Raw genomic sequence first — 23872 nt, 5'->3', positions numbered from 1 at the left:
CAATCTCAAACAATGTGTCCCTTCTGATTGCAGTTGTAGCAGGTTGCACCTTTTATCCAGGACGGGTCACCCCAGGTCATCCTGCCTTGGCCTCGACCTCTTCCTCTTTGTCCAGGCTAAGCAGTCTGGAGAAGAGTGAGAGTAGCGGCGTGTAGGTCTTGGTCTCTTTTTGTTGACTTTGTCTTCTCTTTCTCTTTCAGCAGCCTTTCTGCATGCACAGCGTACTGCTCGATCTTGGTGAGGCTCAGGAGTGCCCTCCACTGCAGCCAGGGTCATGGGCCTGGTCAGGCCAATGTGTTTCTCGTGTGCGGCAGTGAGACGAGCGAGAAACGCTGACGCCACTTCACCGTCTTCTTGCTTACACATACTGATCTTAGTCATGTCTATGTTCAAGGGAAAAGCTTCGATCAGACGAGCACAGAGAGCAGTGAGGGTATTTCTGTACTCACTATTGCCATCCGCTGGTCAGCTTCTGGTCACTCTCTGGAAACCTTGTTCCAATCTATACCCATCTTGGTCATGATTAGGCGGCGAAGTTCATGGGTGGTTGGTTGGAATTCTCTGCAAAACATCAACAGTTTGTTACCAAATCTCTTTCCTCCTACCTCTCTCACGTTGGGAAGGGTCATACGAGGTTTTCATAAACTGGATGTTTGGGCTGTCATAGGAACAGCCAATTCTTCTCATCTCATTATCTCTAGCCGCTTTATCCTTCTACAGGGTCGCAGGCAAGCTGGAGCCTATCCCAGCTGACTACGGGCGAAAGGCGGGGTACACCCTGGACAAGTCGCCAGGTCATCACAGGGCTGACACATAGACACAGACAACCATTCACACTCACATTCACACCTACGGTCAATTTAGAGTCACCAGTTAACCTAACCTGCATGTCTTTGGACTGTGGGGGAAACCGGAGCACCCGGAGGAAACCCACGCGGACACGGGGAACATGCAAACTCCACACAGAAAGGCCCTCGCCGGCCCCGGGGCTCGAACCCGGACCTTCTTGCTGTGAGGCGACAGCGCTAACCACTACACCACCGTGCCGCCCCCAGCCAATTCTTATTATAGCATATGTAGCCTCAGGCTTACTTGCTTTTATCTTTTCTTTCCCTAACTTACCGTTTCTGTTCCCTATTGTACTGGCTGTTCCCCATTGTACACTGTTATAGGTTATGACAACAATGGCTGAGTTTTTTTTTTTTTTACTAGGATCACAAGAAGAATAGGTTGGACTATGTCCAAAAATGCAACACAATAATCTTTTAGGTATGTTCTTATTAGTAAACAATTTATCTAACATTTACCTTAAGCTAAAAGTAGGTATCATTTAGCACAACAACCTCAAAGACAACTTGCGCATGTGTACAAAATCTATTTCTCTGTTTCAGAATTTGGAGGACAGTACTCTGTTAATTCATCAATATTTTGCATGCACACCGGTCTGTCTTGGTGACTTCGTGATCGAACTTCTCTATCCTGTTCCTACGACAGGCCAGTTGTTCACACAGAACAAAGGGAGCAAGATTAAATTCTTTCCCAGTTACGAATCGCTGAACGTGAATCCGTCAAAACACGTACCCGTACTTCCCTCTCTCAAGTAGGTGAGCCGTTACCCAGTTGTCACTTAGGTGGATTTTCTCTTACACAACCCAATAAACTACTCGTGGTTTATTGTCTCAAAATTGTGTTTTATCCGTTTCTGCAAACATATTGATGGTACCACAGCTTAGCAGTCCTCCTGGGCTAGGACAACTTTCTGTCTGTCTCTTTTATCAGTCTTTAAATACTGTTTCCACTAATTTCTTTACACAAGAATGCAAAGTTATCACTTACTGGTTCGGTGAGCCCTGACGGTCTGGTCTCTCGTCCGAGTTCTCAGGTCCGCACCATGGCCTTGGGAGCATCCCGTCGTCCGAGGATCAGACGCATAAGGCCCACCCAGGGACGCCAAATTGTAATGGAAACTTCTAATAAACACTTCAGAATGCTTAGCAGTTGTCTTTTCAGTTATTTATTATAGTAGATCATATAAAGCAGAGATATAAAATAGGAAAGGAAAAAAGAAGAAGAGAAGAAGACACCACTTCCGATGATGCCGAGAGTATGCGCACTCTGAGTTGTGTCTTAGAAATGTTATCTATTATACTCTAAAGGCAATCGCTTACTACTCGCATCTTCATGTGATTGGCTCAAGATTTTCTATGAAGCTTTGTTAAAGCGTGCACCTGGCGTGCTCTGGAATGTGCAGGCGGATGCGTGGTTGGGGAGAACTCAGACACCCTGCTCACCACCAGCCAAGGCCACAGAAAGGCGATTACAGCATGTGGAAAAACAACTTTTCTCAGTACACTAGGCCACTTGAGCTCAACACACAGAAACACAGAGAATAGGAATGTTCATTCACTAAATTTCCTTCACAGTGAACTTAGCTTATCTGACAAATTTGTGCGCCTCTTCGTTCCTCCTCATCAGCCACGAGTATCTGACGACCACATCACTGTCCACGAACAAACAAAAACACTCCTTATTCTCACTTATTCTGCTTTCAACTAACTACGAATACCTATAGTGTCTTGCAAAAGCATTCATCCCCCTTCATGTTTGTCCTGTTTTATTACATTACAAGCTGGAATTAAAATGGATTTTGGGGGTGTTAGCACCATTCGATTTACACAACATGCCTACTACTTTTACCACAGTGAAGCATAGTGGTGGCAGCATCATGCTGTGGGGATGTTTTTCATCTGTAGGGACAGGAAAGCTGGTCAGGATTGAAGGAAAGATGGGCGGCACTAAATACAGGGCAATTCTGGAGGAAAACCTGTTTGAATCAGCCAGAGGTTTGAGACTGGGACGAAGGTTCACATTCCAGCAGGACAATGACCCTAAACCAGGGCTTTGAACCGGTTCAAGGAACGAAAACGAAAACCGGGAACTTTTTCTATTTCACATGGAACAGAAACGAAACCAGAAACTTTATTATTTTTTATGTTCCGGAACAGAAACGCTTATTAAAAATAATGGTAACCGGTTAATACCGGTTTTTATTTCGTTCCTCAAAGTTTCCGTAGCCTACAAATAAAATAGCCATTCTTCTCCTGCGCAAGTTTCTATGACCCGCTGGGGTTCACTTCCTGTGTGACGTTCACTGACTGAATGGAGAGAGCGGGAAGGTGGACTACTATCACGTCTTCATGTGATAATAAGTGAATTACTGAGCGTCTAAGCAAAGAAGAGCCTGAACGTTGCAACCTCCCTATTGGCTGTTTGTAAAAATGTATCAGTTGTTGCCCTTCCCACGGGAATCATCGCGGGCTCGAGAGACGAGACCTGACGAGTTAGTTCGTTGGTAGCAGAACAAAATGTCTGGACACAAATCGGGTTTTCAGAAAAAGGAAAGAAAATAAACGGAGGGTCGAAAATACAAAAAAGGAGGCAGAAAATGCAAAATGAGTTTTAAGGTAGGACAAATGGTTACTTTTCTGAGGCAGCCCGCCGTGGCTGCAGGCTTTCAGTTGTGTCATTGAATGGTTACTTTTCTGAGGCAGCCCGCCGTGGCTGCCTGCAGGCTTATTTATTATAGCCCATTTAGTTAAAATAGTTGATATAAAATGTTTATAGTTATAGTTATGTGATGGTTGTCCTGATTTAGACTGGTGTTTTTTTTGGGGGGGGGGTTTGCGCGATGTTGCACCCGGGTCCAGATTAGGGCAGAACCGGCCCTGGCTACATTTCAGGTGTAGTTTGTTTTATGTATGTATGTACTTGCATAGATGTGTACTTGGTCTTCCAATATGGCGCCTAACAAAATCTCGCGGCGCGGTGACATCATGCGGTAGCCCTCTATAGGGCCTGACTAGCCTTTGGTAACACACTAAACGAATTCTCTTTCATTTTTGGCACTTTTTCTGTTTGTGTAGATGGGAAGACATACTGAGAATCCAAATCGCCAACATTTGAAATAATAATTGTTTTGAATTATTTCTTGTCTTATTTAATGAAGGTTGTAATAGAATTAGCCTACATTTGGCTTAAGCTGGATGAGACAGAGACATAACTTTATAGCCATTTGTTAAACCGCTGACAGGGAACGTAATTAACCGTTCCGGGAACGAAATTTTTTTGTTCTAACCAGTTCGGGAACGTCTATTTAATGGTGGAACCCAAAACCGGAAACGTTAAAATTCCGTTTCTGTTCGGAACGAACCAATAGGAAAAAAATTCTGGTTCAAAGCCCTGCCCTAAACATACTGCTAAAGCTACACTGGAGTAGTTTAAAGGGAAACATTTAAATGTCTTGGAATGACCTAGTCAAAGCCCAGACCTCAATCTAATTGAGAATCTGTGGCATAACTTGAAGATTGCTGTACACCAACGCAACTCATCTAACTTGAAGGAGTTGGAGCAGTTTTGCCTTGAGGAATGGGCAAAAATCCCAGTGGCTAGACGTGCTAAGCTAATAGAGACATACCCCAAGAGACTTGCAGCTGTAATTGCAGCAAAAAGTGGCTCTACAAAGTATTGACTTGGGGGGGCGAATACCTATACACACTCCAGATTTCTGTTTTTTCATCTTAATTATTGTTTGTGTCGCAATTTAAAAAAAAAATGTGCACCTTTAAAGTGGAAGGCATGTTGTGTAAATCAAATGGTGCTAACCCTTCAAAAATCCATTTTAATTCCAGCTTGTAATGCGACAAAACAGGACATCTTTAGAGATGAAGTGAAACATCTTTCCTTTGTGACAAATGCTGGTGATTCTGTAAACAATCGGCTGGAAGACTTACCAGAAATCATTTTGCCCCTTGTATATGTACTTCCTCTTTGTACAAAATCTCTTTCTGACACATCTTGCAATGCGTTTTGTGCTGTTGAATGCTCTACTGTGATTGGCTTAGATGATTAAGGATTAGAGGATTCTGAATGGGACAATGATACCATTTCTATACTGCTATAGGATGCTAACTCTCCAGATGTAGATGGTACGGTCTCAGGAGACGACTCAGCGGTAAATCCTGAAGAATCAGTAAGCGAGACGCAGAAACAAGCAGAAGTAGAGGTGAGGACATAAGATAAAGGATTTCCTCTGGGAATACTTGTGGAATTATGATTTTTTTTTTGAGGGTGATGATGATGAAGATTTGTCTTGCTAGAGGTCAGAATTTGTCCTTTGAATGGGAGAAAAAGTGCTGAAGATTTAGCAAAAGATAGCAAGAGAGTGAAATAAACTGAGAGAAACACTATGTAGATACAAAAAATGTAAGAAGAAAGATGGGTACATTATACTGGAAATGATTAAAGGTAGAATTTCAAAACCAGATGTTTTGTTGACACGTGATGTCACTTCCTGTAGCAAGCAGGCAATGAAACACCACAAGCGTCACAAGCTGTGATCAGATCAGCAGAGGAAGAACCAGTCAGTCCAGAACCTTCTCTGGTGCTACAGGTTCTCAGCCTCTAACATCACAGATACACTGAAAGAGCTCAGGAGAAATAAATTGAAGATAAATGACAGAGAGTCAGACAGACAGGATGGAATGATGAGGATGATAAGAATTCGGCATCGTCTTCTCTGGAACAGGACGACGCCCAGATTACACATGCCGACATGGATGAAGATCAATCAGAAGAGCTGATGGAGAGCAACGCTCCCAAACAAGAAGAATGCTTGACAAGTAATAAACAAGAAGAACCTGAGACCCTGACTGACCCGAGCACGCTCAAGGACATGGTGACGGTTCTGCTTGTTTCTGTGTCACTTGTGTGTTTTAAGATCTTCAAACCATGGTTTCATTTTTCACAGCAAAAATGGGGGGAAATAGCTTATCTTGAATAAAGTCGAATGTATCTAGTATTTCTAATTACACTCGCCGGCCACTTTAATAGGAACTTGTTGTTGGTTCTAAGATCCCTGTTCTTGGCTGCAGGACTGGAACCCAATGTGTTGTTCTATTTTTCTGTTGCATGCCGAGATGCTTTTCTGCTCACTACGGTTGTAAAGAGTGATTATATGAGTTACTATATCTTTCCTGGCAAAAAAGCTCGAACCAATCTGCATTTTCTGATCTCTGATCCTCTCTTATCAACAAGGCGTTTGTTTACTTTCCACCCACAGAACTGTCGCTCACTCAACTTGATGTTTTTTTGTTTTCCGCACCATTCTGTATAAACTCTAGAGCAGGGGTCATCAAACTACGGCCCGCGGGCCGACTCCGGCCCGCCACCCCCCTTTGACCGGCCCCCCAGCCCCTCTGCCCCCCACCACTTGAACTGGCCCTATGAGGCAATCCCCAAAAGTGGTCATGGCCTATTTTTTTAAATTGCTTTTTGGCAAATAATAACGTCTGCATCTTGTATTTTGTTGATTTTATCAATTAAAATTGATATTTAGTTATAAAACGAACTATTCATATTTTCCGAATTTTCGTCATATGCTCGCGATCAAGCGGTGACAGGCAGCGCACACGCAGAGAACTGTCAGTGTTCAGGACAGCAAAATGGCTAGTGGTCAGCGAAAAGCTGACAGAGAGTGCAGAGGTTTTAAACAACAGTGAACCACCGATTATTTTTTCGTTCAGTGTAAGGACCGTGCAGTTTGTCTTGTATGTAAAGAAAGTGTGTCGGTTTTCAAAGAATATAATCTGCGTCGTCACTACGAAACCCGCCACAAGGAGTATGCTAGTTTGCGAGGGCAAACAAGAGAAGACAGGATTCGGAGGATGAAATACGGACTGGCTGCACAACAGAATGTATTCCTTCGCCAAACCCAGATCAACCAGGCTGCTGTCCGAGCTAGCTATAAGGCAGCTCACCTACTAGCTACCCATGGAAAGCTGTTTACTGATGGAGACTTTGTTAAAGTATGCATGCTTGCTGTGGCCGAGGAGGTGTGTCCCGACAAGAAGGATGCGCTCAACGCGGCGAGTCTCTCCGCACCTGCTATGACCAGGCGAACCGAAGATTTGGGGGACAGCGTGTATGACCAGCTGAATGAGAAAGCGTCAGAATTCGAGTTTTTTGCTTTGGCCATGGATGAGAGCAATGATGTGCAGGACACAGTACAACTGCTGTGATCTATTGCTCATATTATTATAATTTCACTGTTTTTTTTAATCTATTTATTTTATAGGCCTATTTATTTGACCTTTATTAAGTGCTGCACACAATTATTATTAATATTATTAATAATATCAACAGGCCTACCTACAATTTATAATTTTTCACTCACCTTTGCCAGTGTCAATCACCTCAAATAGGCAGATGTTTCTTACCTTGACAGCTTTGATATTATTTTTATTAGAAAATAAATAAATGGAATATCTGTGGTATTTCAAATTAAAACAAAGTGTGAAGACTCGATTACTACTTTTGCAAACCACTAGTAAAGATAAACAAATATGTGCCAGGAATCAAGTGTGGATATAGTAGTGGGGGATATAGTAGTTAGTGGGGATATAGTAGTTAGTGGGGATATAGTAGTTAGTGGTGGATATAGTAGTGGGGATATAGTAGTTAGTGGGGATATAGTAGTTAGTGGTGGATATAGTAGTGTGGATATAGTAGTGGGGGATATAGTAGTTAGTGGGGGATTATAGTAGTGGGGGATTATAGTAGCGGGGGATATAGTAGTGGGGGATATAGTAGTGGGGATATAGTAGTGGGGGATATAGTAGTGGGGATATAGTAGTGGGGGATATAGTAGTTAGTGGGGATATAGTAGTGTGGATATAGTAGTGGGGGATATAGTAGTTAGTGGGGGATTATAGTAGTGGGGGATATAGTAGTGGGGGATTATAGTAGTGGGGGATATAGTAGTGGGGGATATAGTAGTGTGGATATAGTAGTGGGGGATATAGTAGTTAGTAGGGGATTATAGTAGTGGGGGATATAGTAGTGGGGGATATAGTAGTGGGGGATTATAGTAGCGGGGATATAGTAGTGGGGGATATAGTAGTGGGGGATATAGTAGTTAGTGGGGGATATAGTAGTGGGGATATAGTAGTGGGGATGGCTGTGCCAGGCTAATAATCTCTACTACACAATGAGGCCTGCTGGTGGTCATATTTGTCTGGGTCATACAATTCTATGTTATATAGCTGACCCGACCCCGGCCCCCCATCACAGTCAGGAACGACAATGTGGCCCCCAGAGAAAAAAGTTTGGTGACCCCTGTTATTTTTATTAGAAAATAAATAAATGGAATATCTGTGGTATTTCAAATTAAAACAAAGTGTGAAGACTCGATTACTACTTTTGCAAACCACTAGTAAAGATAAACAAATATGTGCCAGGAATCAAGTGTTGATATAGTAGTGTGGATATAGTAGTTAGTGGGGATATAGTAGTTAGTGGGAATATAGTAGTGGGGGATATAGTAGTGGGGGATATAGTAGTGGGGGATATAGTAGTGGGGATATAGTAGTGGGGATGGCTGTGCCAGGCTAATAATCTCTACTACACAATGAGGCCTGCTGGTGGTCATATTTGTCTGGGTCATACAATTCTATGCTATATAGCTGACCCGACCCCGGCCCCCCATCACAGTCAGGAACGACAATGTGGCCCCCAGAGAAAAAAGTTTGGTGACCCCTGCTGTAGAGACTGTTGTGTGTGAAAACCCCAGGAAGGAGATCAGCCGTTTCTGAAATCCTCAAACCTCATATTCATCTGGCTCGAGATGAGTATGAGGAAAGAAAGAAAGTCACACTTCACTATGAGATCACAATTTTTCCCGTTCTGATGTTTGAACATTGTGAACATTAACTGAAGCTCTTGATTTGTATCTGCGTGATTTGATGCATTGCAGTTTTATGTTGTCAAGCGATCGGCTGATTAAAGAACTGCAGAAAACAGAACAGCAGGTGGATGTATGGGTGTTCCTAATAAAGTGGCCAGTGAGTATACAATGAACCAAATACTAGATTATCAGTCTTAGTAACAAGATTATTGTTTCTGTTGCAGATGGAGAGTGAAGAAGACTGAAGAAAAGCCAGATCCTCTCTAAATCCTTCATGCTGTGTATTGTTTGATTTTATAATGTGTTATTCATCATATGAACATGTTAAAATCCACGAATCGGTCCTCTGTAGCTCGTTTCTCACAAGATTAAAATCTGTTTTGTCGCTTTATGGGTTTGTGTTTTAGTTCATACTCAGTATTTCACTTGATTGTGACGTGCTTTAGGAGTTTAAACACAAAACTGTGACGTTCATGATTCAGAAGTGAACTTTATCTCAGAAAAAAAAAGTTGTAATGTTTTTCAATATGGTGTCACTTTTCCTTCATTTTTTTTTTCAATTTTTCATCTGAGGAATATATCGATTTGTTGTTTTTGTCATCACAGCCAAAATTGCTGAACAAATTTGCTTATGAAAATCTGGCAAATTTTAACTTGATGGATTTTCACACTGTTTATTTGCAAATGTTTCGCTGGTGAAAAAGTCACACGGTTGGGTTTCTTATCCTCGTCCTGACGGGAAAATACAAAACAAAATGAGCAGGACGCTCCATCATACACATACATACAGCATCAGGATAAACTCCAGAGCAAATGTGTTTTCAACTAAACAGCAAATTAATTGTATAGTGAACAAAAACAGACAGCCATTGGTGTGAAGTAAATCCACGAGTTATTACTGTGTGATGTAAACGGTACAGATGTTCAGGTCAGTATGAGTGAGACAAAATTCCCTGTTATTATCTGATATACAGTGGTGCTTGAAAGTTTGTGAACCCTTTAGAATTTTCTATATTTCTGCATAAGTATGACCTAAAACATCATCAGATTTTCACACAAGTCCTAAAAGTAGATAAAGAGAACCCAGTTAACCCTTGTAGGGTCTTCGTTTTTGTGTTACACAGGGGTAGCTGCTGGGTCGGGTTGACCCATGGCATTTTTGGGTCCTTAATTCAACCTATTGAAACCTTTTTTTGTTAAAATACTCAGCAGATGTTTACTTCATCCCATTTGCAAGTAATATAAACAAAACTTGTTACATTTGTTCCCTTCACCTGTGTTAAATCATATGATTATGAATAGAAATGCTACTCGTTTTTGTTTATTTTTTTATTAAAATGTAAAAACATAAGGAATTGCATCATAAAACAGCCACAACTGACAATTATCAACAAATTGACAAATTAAGCAAGTTTGCCCAGAACTATTTCATCAGAAATTTAACCTTATCAGGTCAGTTTACACTATATCTGCCTGAACAACATTTAACACTAGAAGTCCTAGAGAGGGGCCATTTGGCCTTTTTACCTAGAAAACCCACAAGAGGGCCAATTGGCCCCAAGTCCTCCCTGTAGACATTCATTTTGTTATGGAAATGTGGCTGTTAGTTACCTTACAGCTTAGAAATGAAATCTTACAATGCCTGTTGAATGTTGAATCTCTGCATCTTCGTTCCTTGGAGAGGAGCTTCTTTCACCACAAAATTCTTGAGGGAACTGAAGCGATAGTCCATGTGCACTGAGGTATTTATCCATCAAACAATTGTCTGGTTGCAGTCACATGAGTCGTTATAGTCACATGGGACATTCACATGTTCACATTTTAGAATAGAATGTGTTTTTATTCCTCATTCTCACATTCACACAGAAGTAGCCAACATGACTTCACCACTGAAGTGTGAAGTGTGTGAAATGTGACCCCCTCACCCCACACACTGCCACTAACAGCCTCATTACCATAACAAAATGAGTGATTAGTGTATTGGGGAAAAGCGGTTGGGCCAAATGGCCCCTATGTGGGTCTTCTAGGTAGACAGAAAAATGCTGGGACTGCTAGGCCCTTTGAACACGGCCATTTTCATGCCAGGCTATACCACACAGGCTATACCACTCCTCTTCTTCAAACTCAGTGTCAGACTCTGAATTTTCAGAAATATGATCCTCATTTTCTGAAACTTCTTCCTCTGCATCATCTTCAAATCCTTCTGTCTCTTCCAGTATCAATTCCAAAGCAGTTTGAACTGAAAATCGCTTTGCCATCTTGTGTGGTATGGAACCACACTGACCGAGATATTTATACTGTCTCCCCAAGATTCTTTCCCGCAGGGCAGAGGGTGAAATGTTGCAAGAAATGTTGCAACCTAGTGTGGGAACAGCACTGGTGGCTCACACTAAGCTCATCATTCACCTGCTTTACTCTCTCCCTCCCCCTCTCTCACACACACACTCTCCCTCCCCCTCTCTCACACACACTCTCTCACACACACACACACACAGAAAGGCCCAGAAAGGAGGTAGGGGAAATGAGGGTACACAGGACCTATGATTTCCACACTTTAACTAGCCCTGGGTCCAGTGGACCCGAAGACCCTGTATGTAATACAAATGTGAAGGGGGGGGGTCAATTATTTTTTTTCCTGATTTATGTTCCTCACAGAAAATGAGCCAAGGCCAATGAATCTCAGTTTGAAAAAATATTTATTTGTATCATTTTTCTTAAGATGAAAACTGAAAACGGGTCAACACCGACCCGAAGACCTTACAAGGGTTAAACAAATGAGACAAAAATATTATACTTGGTCATTTATTTATTGAGGAAAATGATCCAATATTACATATCTGTGAGTGGTAAAAGTATGTGAACCTTTGCTTTCAGTATCTGGTGTGACCCCCTTGTGCAGCAATAACTGCAACTAAACGTTTGTGGTAACTGTTGATCAGTCCTGCACACCGGCTTGGAGGAATTTTAGCCCATTCCTCCGTACAGAACAGCTTCAACTCTGGGATGTTGGTGGGTTTCCTCACATGAACTGCTCGCTTCAGGTCCTTTGACAACATTTCAATTGGATTAAGGTCAGGACTTTGACTTGGCCATTCCAAAACATTCACTTTATTCTTCTTTAACCATTCTTTGGTAGAACGACTTGTGTGCTTAGGGTCGTTGTCTTGCTGCATGACCCACCTTCTCTTGAGATTCAGTTCATGGCCAGATGTCCTGACATTTTCCTTTAGAATTCGCTGGTATAATTCAGAATTCATTGCTCCATCAATGATGGCAAGCCGTTCTGGCCCAGATGCTGCAAAACAGGCCCAAAACACGATACCACCACCACCATGTTTCACAGATGGGATAAGGTTCTTATGCTGGAATGCAGTGTTTTCCTTTCTCCAAACATAACGCTTCTCATTTAAACCAAAAAGTTCTATTTTGGTCTCATCCATCCACAAAACATTTTTCCAATAGCCTTCTGGCTTGTCCACGTGATCTTTACCAAACTGTAGACAAGCAGCAAGTTTTTTGGAGAGCAGTGGCTTTCTCCTTACAACCCTGCCATGCACACCATTGTTGTTCAGTGTTCTCCTGATGGTGGACTCATGAACATTAACATTAGCCAATGTGAGAGAGGCCTTCAGTTGCTTAGAAGTTACCCTGGGGTCCTTTGACCTTGCTGACTGTTACACCCTTGCTCTTGGAGTGATCTTTGTTGGTCGACCACTCCTGGGGAGGGTAACAATGGTCTTGAATTTCCTCCATTTGTACACAGTCTGTCTGACTGTGGATTGGTGGAGTCCAAACTCTTTTGAGATGGTTTTGTAATGTTTTCCAGCCTGATGAGCATCAACAACGCTTTTTCTGAGGTCCTCAGAAATCTCCTTTGTTTGTGCCATGATACACTTCCACAAACGTGTTGTGAAGATCAGACTTTGATAGATTCCTGTTCTTTAAATAAAACAGGGTGCCCACTCACACCTGATTGTCATCCCATTGATTGAAAACACCTGACTCTAATTTCACCTTCAAATTAACTGCTAATCCTAGAGGTTCACATACTTTTGCCATTCACAGATATGTAATATTGGATCATTTTCCTCAATAAATAAATGACCAAGTATAATATTTTTGTCTCATTTGTTTAACTGGGTTCTCTTTATCTACTTTTAGGACTTGTGTGAAAATCTGATGATGTTTTAGGTCATATTTATGCAGAAATATAGAAAATTCTAAAGGGTTCACAAACTTTCAAGCACCACTGTATATATATAATTTATTCTATCCACATTCACTGGATACACAGCAAAATCCACATACCCAAATTAACACTGTCAGATTTAATTTCAACACTTTTAAAGTGTCTATATGGGTCCACCCCATGAGTGTTAATTTAACTCTTTTTGCAGTGTTGGTACCTTAACACTAATTTGGTGTCATTTTTCACTCTTTTTGGAGTTAAAAGTTAACACTTAGGCCCTGTCCACACGGCAACGGATTCAGGTGAATCTGATAAAATTGTTTATCGTTTTGGCCTGGCGTCCACACGGCACCGGCGTTTTGGGTGCCCCAAAACGCAATCTTTTGAGAACGGGTTCCAGAGTGGAAAGATCTGGCAACGGTGCCGTTGCGAAGTCGTCTGGATGAGTAGAACGGATTTGTTTACGATGACGTCACAACCACATGACTGTCAGTGCTTCACGCCGGGTAGAAGTGTAACGAACTCGATGCAAGTTGTCAACAAATCCTATAACTTGGTTCATGAAATGCGCTTACAAAATATTTTCACTGTGAATATTTATTGTGTAATGGTGCAAAGTGAGAGAGAGAGAGAGTGAGAGAATAGCCCTTAGGTCAGAGTCTTTAGTCCAAACACTGCAGAAGCAGTACCAAACCGCGCACCGCCCGTGCGCTTTCCAAAAACAATCCCGCCAGCAAAAATAGGAAAAAAAAAAGGAGCGATCTCACCTCTTCAGATGTTGGTTTAAGTCCGACAATACATTCCTCAAAAAAGGCGTAGAAGAACAAAGTAATCCATCAACGTGTAGCATTCAATTTATTCCGGACCATTAAAGAATTCTGGAGGATCTCAGAATGTTGGCGTACCGGCTTCCATCTACCCCATTCATTCCTCTTTCTGCGTCTTTCGTTTTACGCTACTGATTCATAATCAAAACTTTATGTGGCTAATGCTACAGAAGAAGGGGTTTATGCGCATGCGTCTACTTCTTCTATTGTTCTGGTGTCTCCGATGGGACCGTCTTACAGCGCACGTAGAGGTGTGGCATGTGTATTGCATCGTTTTCAGCAAGCGTTCCGTTGCCATAAGTACCTGAAATTTTACTGATCCGTTGCCCATGTGGACGCGATATTTAAAAAAAAAAATCTCGTTGCCGTTGTCGTGTGGATGTAGCCTTATTAACAATATCCAGTGTTAATTTTTCTCAACACTGATATGTAGTGTTAGACATTAACTCTCTCAGAGGATCATTTGTTGACTATAAAAGTGTTAGCCCCATAACACATAAACGGTGTAAATACAGCTCTTCCTGGAAATGATTTTCAAATTAAAGTTTTCTGAAATAAAGGTGGACATATTTTGTGTTTTACAATTAAACCTTTATTTTAAACATTTGCACCCAAAAAAAATTAAGTGACATTAAAAAATGTAACAATATGGAACAATATATGTCCTTTCACTCTCATTAGAATACTGCTTCTGAAATGGTCTAAAGTACAACCCCGATTCCAAAAAAGTTGGGACAAAGTACAAATTGTAAATAAAAACGGAATGCAATGATGTGTAAGTTTCAAAATTCCATATTTTATTCAGAATAGAACATAGATGACATATCAAATGTTTAAACTGAGAAAATGTATCATTTAAAGAGAAAAATTAGGTGATTTTAAAATTTCATGACAACAACACATCTCAAAAAAGTTGGGACAAGGCCATGTTTCCCACTGTGAGACATCCCCTTTTCTCTTTACAACAGTCTGTAAACGTCTGGGGACTGAGGAGACAAGTTGCTCAAGTTTAGGGATAGGAATGTTAACCCATTCTTGTCTAATGTAGGATTCTAGTTGTTCAACTGTCTTAGGTCTTTTTTGTCATATCTTCCGTTTTATGATGCACCAAATGTTTTCTATGGGTGAAAGATCTGGACTGCAGGCTGGCCAGTTCAGTACCCGGACCCTTCTTCTACGCAGCCATGATGCTGTAATTGATGCAGTATGTGGTTTGGCATTGTCATGTTGGAAAATGCAAGGTCTTCCCTGAAAGAGACGTCGTCTGGATGGGAGCATATGTCGCTCTAGAACCTGGATATACCTTTCAGCATTGATGGTGTCGTTCCAGATGTGTAAGCTGCCCATGCCACACGCACTAATGCAACCCCATACCATCAGAGATGCAGGCTTCTGAACTGAGCGCCGATAACAACTCGGATTGTCCTTCTCCTCTTTAGTCCGAATGACATGGCGTCCCTGATTTCCATAAAGAACTTCACATTTTGATTCGTCTGACCACAGAACAGTTTTCCACTTTGCCACAGTCCATTTTAAATGAGCCTTGGCCCAGAGAAGACGTCTGCGCTTCTGGATCACGCTAGATACAGCTTCTTCTTTGAACTATAGAGTTTTAGCTGGCAACGGCGGATGGCACGGTGAATTGTGTTGACAGATAATGTTCTCTGGAAATATTCCTGAGCCCATTTTGTGATTTCCAATACAGAAGCATGCCTGTATGTGATGCAGTGCCGTCTAAGGGCCCGAAGATCACGGGCACCCAGTATGGTTTTCCGGCCTTGACCCTTATGCACAGAGATTCTTCCAGATTCTCTGAATCTTTTGATGATATTATGCACTGTAGATGATGATATGTTCAAACTCTTTGCAATTTTACACTGTCGAACTCCTTTCTGATATTGCTCCACTGTTTGTCGGCGCAGAATTAGGGGGATTGGTGATCCTCTTCCCATCTTTACTTCTGAGAGCCGCTGCCACTCCAAGATGCTCTTTTTATACCCAGTCATGTTAATGACCTATTGCCAATTGACCTAATGAGTTGCAATTTGGTCCTCCAGCTGTTCCTTTTTTGTACCTTTAACTTTTCCAGCCTCTTATTGCCCCGTCCCAACTTTTTTGAGATGTGTTGCTGTCATGAAATTTCAAATGAGCCAATATTTGGCATGAAATTTCAAAATGTCTCACTTTCGACATTTGATATGTTGTCTATGTTCTATTGTGAATACAATATCAGTTTTTGAGATTCGTAAATTATTGCATTCCATTTTTATTTACAATTTGTACTTTGTCCCAACTTTTTTGGAATTGGGGTTGTAAGTCAACTGGTCAACAAAATCAAAGCATGTTCATTACTTTGTTCCTGTATACAGTACGCATGAAAGTGTTCATCAAAATAAAGTGTATCAACAGTAGAGGCTATTATTAAAGCACGCTGTTCATGTAATATTATGTTACAGATTTTGTTGAATACAGGTAGGTCATTGGATGTTCCAGTGCATAGAAACAACTCAATCTGATACTCAGTGACATAATTTCTGACCCATCTTGCAATTGAAATATTTGAAAATGGATCTAAATGTAATGTTTGACAGAGTAATTCTCCACCTTCCAAGCTATCAATGCTTTTCATTTTCAAAGGACCAATCTGAAACTGCTTAAAATGATAATTTTCATAGTAGTATGCCAGTTGAAGCTGGTGTTGCTTCACAAGCGATTTTGTAAGATTTTTAAAATTTTTAACAGACTTTTTTTAAAAATTGTGTTTCGCTTCAAATCTCATACACCACATATGTCTGAGCGCGCATAGATCTTCTGGCTTCAGCCAATTGATGTGTGTCTATGCAGTGGGCGGGGTGACATGAACACTTCAAGTGTAAAACCCAGGATCGGAGTTGAGAGTTAGAAGTTCAGAGTTAGTATTTATACAATTACACCGACAGGTTTGATTTAGTGACGCTTTGTTTTTACACCCGATTTTGACACCAACTACTTATCAACTGAAGTCAAATATAATGGATTTAACTCTATCAGAGTAAAATTAACTCTACTTTTGCTCAAATTTCACTAACACCCAAAATTTAACACTTCTGAATTTGCTGTGTATGAGCAATCGTGCACTCTGATTGGCTTCTGTGCTACTAGGATATCAGCTCATATACCATGAGTACAGAAAAACAAAATGGCGGAGGGCATCAAGTCAGATAGACAGTGGTCGAGTTGTAAAATCAAACCGGGGGGATGGTGAAATTTTTAGTCGCGTGTCGACCCATCGGTCGGTCCGTCGGTGGGAAACTGGTTTGCTTTTAGGAGGATTTGCACACAATGTAGGTCTGTGGACCTTGTTCATTTACCAGACATACAGTATTTTGTGCTGATAAAGTGTGTAGTACACACTGTGTACCCTTTTTATTGCTGTAAAAAACATAATACACTGGTATTTTACTGTAAAACATGCACAGTGTGGATGTCATGTGTCATATTTAGTCAGTCTCCTGGCTGACATACCTACCACATTCTCCATATTAGGGTGAAATGCAGATGACAAATTTGAAGTGTAACTTCATAGTCATGGTAGGCTTCTTTTAAATCGTTTGGTAAATAATTTATTAAAACCTCAGCAGGCAATGTAATTGAACAACTGAATCTTTCCATATCAAGTCAATAGAATTTTTCTTTCAATTACGTTCATTATGTCATATATTAAATATAGTTATTTTTTCTTTTTTATCAGACATCTAGTTTTTAGGTTTGTTTACCTGACATGTTTCGACGTACGACAGTAGACAGTAGAAGGCGTGACCGACCTGTCAAACCAGACAGGAAGGCCACGCCTTCGGAAACATCAGCTGATAAAAGATGCGTCACCAATAACATCCGGTGACACTCTGAGGAAGACGACAGTCGTACGTCGAAACATGTCAGGTAAACAAACCTAAAAACTAGATGTCTGATAAAAAAGAAAAAAATAACTACAATAGAATTTTTATTCAAAGTTGAACATTGAGTTAAATACAGAGGTAGGTAGTAGGGGTGGGTATTGCCAAGGACCTCACGATACGATACGCATCACGATACTTGAGTCACGATACGATACGCATCACGATACTTGAGTCACGATACGATATTGCGATATATTGCGATATTCTACATAGTTCACTGAAAAATGTAAACTGCATTATGCATCTTAAAATCCGAGTTGTATGTACATCAGATGATAGTGATAATTCATGGGACAAACTGAGTCAAAACAATGTAATTCTAATTATCCATGCCATTTTATTGTAACTATACAAGCGCAAGTTACAACATATTTTGCAGGAACAACACACTGTCTGGAACACATTGAAAAGTGCAGTGGGCATCTTAGTCTCCCTGAGCACAATTATGAAACAAAGTGCAGTGTGGGTCAGTGTCCACACACTGAAACTGAACTGAAACCTCAGTGAATCATGTTTCTTCTGAACTTTGAGTAAATACTCAAAATAAAATGCAGTGTCTCACACACACTAAAATTGAAAATGCAAAATAAAGTGCAGCTTCTTGCCTTTGGCCTTAAATGACAAAATTAAGTTCACAGTTACAGTAAGTCACACATGACTGAAGTAGACGGGAGGACTTTGGCGCTGTCCAGTGTAGTTTGCTTCGGGTCGGGTTTCGGTGGCTCCGGCTGAGCTAATATGTCGGGGTGGTGTCGTGCTAAGTAAGTTCGCAAGTTTGTTGTGTTACCTGAATATCTAATTGGAGCGAAACAGGTTTTGCAAAGTGCGTACTCTTTGTCCAGCTCACTGTTTTTTTTCTCCTTTCCTTTGGAATCCAAAGTGCCTCCAAACATCTGCCTTAAAGTTCAGCGGCGTCTCTAGGTTTACGTTAACAGCCATGCTTGCTTGTTTTTTTTTTTTCCTCACTGCAACCACCAGGAAAAAAAGAGAAGACGAAGAGTGCCTTGCAGTGAGGTAGCGGCACAGCGACACCTTGCGGAGCGGAGGTGCGGAAGTCGTACTGGATTTACAACCCGTCTGAAACATGATTTATTATTTGAAAAAAAAATCGATATTCAAATTTTGAGTATCGATATTGAATCGGAAGACAAAGTATCGCGATATATCGCCATATCGATATTTTTGCCCACCCCTAGTAGGTAGGTAACCAATAAGCTAAAACAAGCAACAGTAAATTGTAAATCAGACTAAACTTCCTCAAAGCTGTTTGAGGCATTATGCATTTTTTTGTTTTTTCCTTTTTGTTATTATTGTGTTTATTCTTATGAGTAATGCAAATTATACATGTCCATACCGGTTATTATTTTAATGGAAAGAAAAGAATCTTTGGAAAGTTTGTTTGGAAAGGGGAAAAGGCCCATTGAGGAGACAGAAGAAGAGCCTATGACGAAGAAAAAGAAAGCTGCATTTTAGCAGACACTTTGTCGAGTCCTACACCAATCCTGCTCTGCCTTACATGTTGTGACCGGCTCTCTAATGAGGCAATGAAGCCTTCAAAACTGCTAGTGTCGTTTATTTTAGCCTTCCTGTCTTGAATAACACTTTTTGTTGCCTGAAGAATAACAAATGAACGTCCAGGCTGATTAAATTAATGGCCTTATACAAGAAATCAAAGCTAACATGAACCTGAGTAAGCTATCGATAGCTGGCTAGACTCCAAATTAACATTCATTATGATAGCTGTGTTGTTATCCGCCGCCCACAAATTAGGCTCCATATCGGTAACTTTACAGCGTGATAGTGGGCTCACAGAAAGTGGGACTGATATTCGTAACTCTTGACTTACCTCCTGAAATGTTTTTTCTTGCGATCTTAAATCCGAACTTGCTTAGGTCTTGCTGTCCACTCCGCTTGGCCATGATGCTGCAATCCGCTACTGTCACTGACGCCGAATGAAATCAAAAATAACGGAACCCCAACTGAATGTCACCTCCTCAAACGCTTCGCTTGCGCATGTCCTCTCTCGCGGTAGCTTATTGTATACTCAGTTTCAGCAAAGCTACGTGGAATGGCATTTCTAATTCCAATGTTAAATAGAAGTAATGCCCATAAAAAATTGATAAAATTGCTCAAGGGAAAGGAGGGGGGGATGCCTGTTTTAGAGGGGGGATGATTTTGACCATTTCTTATTCCGGGGGGATGGCATCCCCCCATCCTCCCTCAACTCGAGTACAGCAGATATATCACTTTATCAAGTATTTAAAAGAAACAGAAATAGCTAAAAGAGAATATAGTTTTGTTTTGTTTTTCCCTCCCAATGTCACCTGTTCCCCACTCCAGCCCAGTCGGTGGCATTATTGCACCTTTAAGTTGGTTTGCCAACAGACAAAAAACCCAAAAGAAGAACAAAATGGCAGAGCATGTTGCTGAACCGAGGATGAAATAAAAACTCTACTCGAAAACAAAAACCCCAAAATATGAAAAAAGCAACAAAATATGGAATAAAAGTACTTGATGGTAAGAATGTATCTCTTTTTATTTTTAAAGAATTATTATTATTATTATTATTATCATTATTATTATTATTATTATTATCGCATTTTTCACAAATTGCTCCTGTCGTTTCACCGGTTTGTTTACACTGTAAACGTAAATTATTTTGTCGGACATTTTGTATAAATTTTTTTTTATTTATGGAATTTGCAAAAAATAAAAATAAAAATGCTCCATTTCTCAAAATCCAGTGAACGTGGATAGAATAAAACAGTTATTCCGCTCAATCTCGTCGTACATGGATTATAGACAACTCAGTGCTACGCGCCTCATCGACTATCAGTTCATGTACGACTCAATTTCATGGAATAACTGTTAAATAATCGTACAGTACCAGTCAAAAGTTTGTACACCCCGTTCTACTCATCCATAGGTTTTTCACAGCTGGTATTTTGACAATTTTCTACAATACTGAAGACATCGAAACTATGAAATAACATCTGGAATTATGTGGTAAACTAAAAAAAGTGTTAAAAAAAAACAAATATGTTTGATACTGATGTTAACTTCTTCAGCGTATCCAGCATCTCCCTTGATGACACTTTCCACACTATTGGCATTATCTTAACCAGCTTCATGAGGTCGTCACCAAGAATGGTTTTCAATTAACAGATGTGCCTCGTCAAAAGGTAATTAGTGGACGAGTTTCTTGCCCTCTTCATGTGTTTGAGATCAAACAGTAAATAATAAATATACTAAATAAATACAATAAGTAGCCCTATTCGACACCACAACTGGAGTAATCCATACAGTATTATGTCAAGAACTGAACAACTAAGCAAAGAGAAACAACGACCATCATTACTTTAAGACATGAAGCGACTTTTAATTAATGAAAATAAAGACAAAACATTGGATTAGAAGTGTGTACAAACTTCCGACCTGCTTCAAGACCACCTCCATCGTCCCAGTACCAAAACACTCCACTCCAACATGTCTCAACGACTACCGTCCAGTAGCACTCACCCCTATCATTACAAAGTGTTTAGAGCAGCTGGTCCTGACAAATCTCAAATCCTGTCTTCCCCCCACTCTGGACCCCCACCAATTTGCCTACCACAAGAACAGGAGCACAGAGGATGCAGTCTCCCTAGCACTGCACTCTGTCCTCTTGCACCTGGATAATGGCAACACATACGCCAGAATGCTGTTCATAGACTTCAGTTCAGCATTTAACACTGTCATCCCCTCTAAGCTCATCACCAAACTCACAGATCTGGGCATCAGTGCACCCATCTGCAACTGGTTGTTGGATTTTCTAACCAACAGGCCCCAACATGTTCATTTAGACCATCACTGCTCCTCCACCCTCATCCTAAACACTGGTGTACCACAAGGCTGTGTGAAGAGCCCGTTCCTCTACTCCCTTTTTACTCATGACTGCAGACCTGTACATTACACTAACACCATCATCAAGTTTGCGGATGACACCACAGTGATAGGCCTCATCAAGGACAACGATAAGTCAGCCTACAGAGAGGAGGTGGACCGCCTAGCTGTGTGGTGCAGTGAGAACAACCTGCTGCTCAACACCAATAAAACCAAGGAGCTCATCGTGGACTTCAGGAGGAATGCTGACACACACACCCATCCACATCAATGGTGCAGCAGTGGGACATCCACATCTCATAGGACCTCACCTGGACAACCAACTGCTTCAACTTGGTCAAGAATGCTTAACAGCATCTCTTTTTCTTGAGGACTCTGAAGAAAAAACACCTCTCTTCAGACATCCTGGTGAACTTCTACCGTTGTACCATCGAGAACATCCTAACCAACTGTATTACAGTGTGGTATGGGAACTGCTCTGTCTCGGACCGGAAGGCACAGAGGGTGGTGAAGATCGCCCAGTGTGTCGTAGGAACATCGCTTCCTCCTATTGAGGATGTCTACAGGAAGCGATGTCTCAGGAGAGCTATAAACATCATCAAAGACTCCTGCCATCCAGCACACAAACTGTTCACTCTCCTGCCCTCTGGAAGGTGCTACAGGAGCCTTCGGACCCAAACCACCAGGTTCAGGAACAGTTTTTTTCCTTCAGCTGTCTCACTGCTGAACTCCACCCCACACACACACACACACACTCATCAACAACCCCCCCCCCAACAAACTGAATTGACTTCATTGCACTATCACTATTTGCGCTACTGTTTATTCATATCATGTTTTGTAAGTGGGCCATCTCAGAAACTGGCTCAGGTGGATAAGGCGCCATACCATAAATCCGGGGACCCAGGTTCGATTCCGGCCTGAGGTCATTTCCTGATCCGTCTCTCTCTCCCGCTCATTTCCTGTCTCTACACTGTCCTATCCAATAAAGGTGAAAAAAGCCCCCCCAAAAAATAAATTTTCTAATTTTACTATTTTTTTTGCGTTTACCTAACACTCAATGTTTCTATTCTTATTAAACATGACAAAAAAGATAGTATCTTGCTTTATCTGGCCTCCACTGTGGAAAATTTTTTTGATTACAATTCAAATGCTTTTGTAAAATTGATTTCCATATAAAATAACTCCATCATGAAGAATTAAAGCCGCTCCTTCACAGATGAGTGAAAATACTGAATAAATTTCCTCTTTTTGATAACTTGACATTTTTAACCCAAGCAATGGTGACTGAATTGATTATTCACTTAAATATGAATAATATGATACATTTTGGGTATTTGATATGGCGAAATAGGACACAATGGAAAAATCACGAACACACCGGAAAGATGAGAATAACGGCGGTGGTAAAAGAACAGCGACTGTACCGGCTGAAGGTTGCGCGGATCTCTGCTGCGGTGCACGAGCAATGGGACATCACTACCGCACTGGACAGAGCGCGAGGCGAGGGCAGGGCAAAATGACTGGCCGTAGATTCTATCCAAAAGTTTGATCTAAATTGACCATGGTTGCAGAATATTGGCCAAAAATACGCAAACACTACGAAATATAAAAGTAAGATGAAAAAGAAACATTCTATTGCCTTATACTCAGTGGCGGTTCTAGGATTTTTCTGAAACAGGGGCAACTATGGGGCCATATGTAACCTTCAGGGGCCAACAGTGTCGCCACCATCTTTATCCAGTGATAACGCTGCTTAGGTTATAAGGCTACCAACCTGATTTGTACATTTTGTTTAGTGGATTGCATACTGTTATACATCATACCTATATTGCTTATTTTTAAAACTTACTCTTCTACAGTATACCGCTTCTTGGCATCTGTGGGCTCTTCCAAACGGCATCTCACTGTACTTGTATACTGACAATAAAGAACATCTACTTCTACGCTACTATCCAAGCACACAAATGAATAATTCAGTACCCTTTTTCAAACTTAAATAAAACATTATGAATCAGTAACGTTTGTAATAATTCTTTTTTTATTCATTCTGTGTGCATAAAGGGCAGATAAAACAATCAACAACATATAGGATAGGAGCACAATGTAGGATAACAGAGGAGTAACAGCTTTCAACTGTACGGTAGGTGCAACAACATCTCATTCTCTCTCTCTCTCATTCTCTCTCTCTCTCTCACACACACGTCAGAAAAGAAGAATTCTCCGATTGCCATGCTTTGAGCTAAAACGCCTGACAAATTCATCCAAATCCTTTCATCATTTGAACCTGCACCAT

This window comes from Neoarius graeffei, chromosome 14 (genome assembly GCF_027579695.1).
Source record: "Neoarius graeffei isolate fNeoGra1 chromosome 14, fNeoGra1.pri, whole genome shotgun sequence".
Classification (NCBI taxonomy): Eukaryota; Metazoa; Chordata; class Actinopteri; order Siluriformes; family Ariidae; genus Neoarius; species Neoarius graeffei.
Note: the sequence above shows the minus strand (reverse complement) of the source record.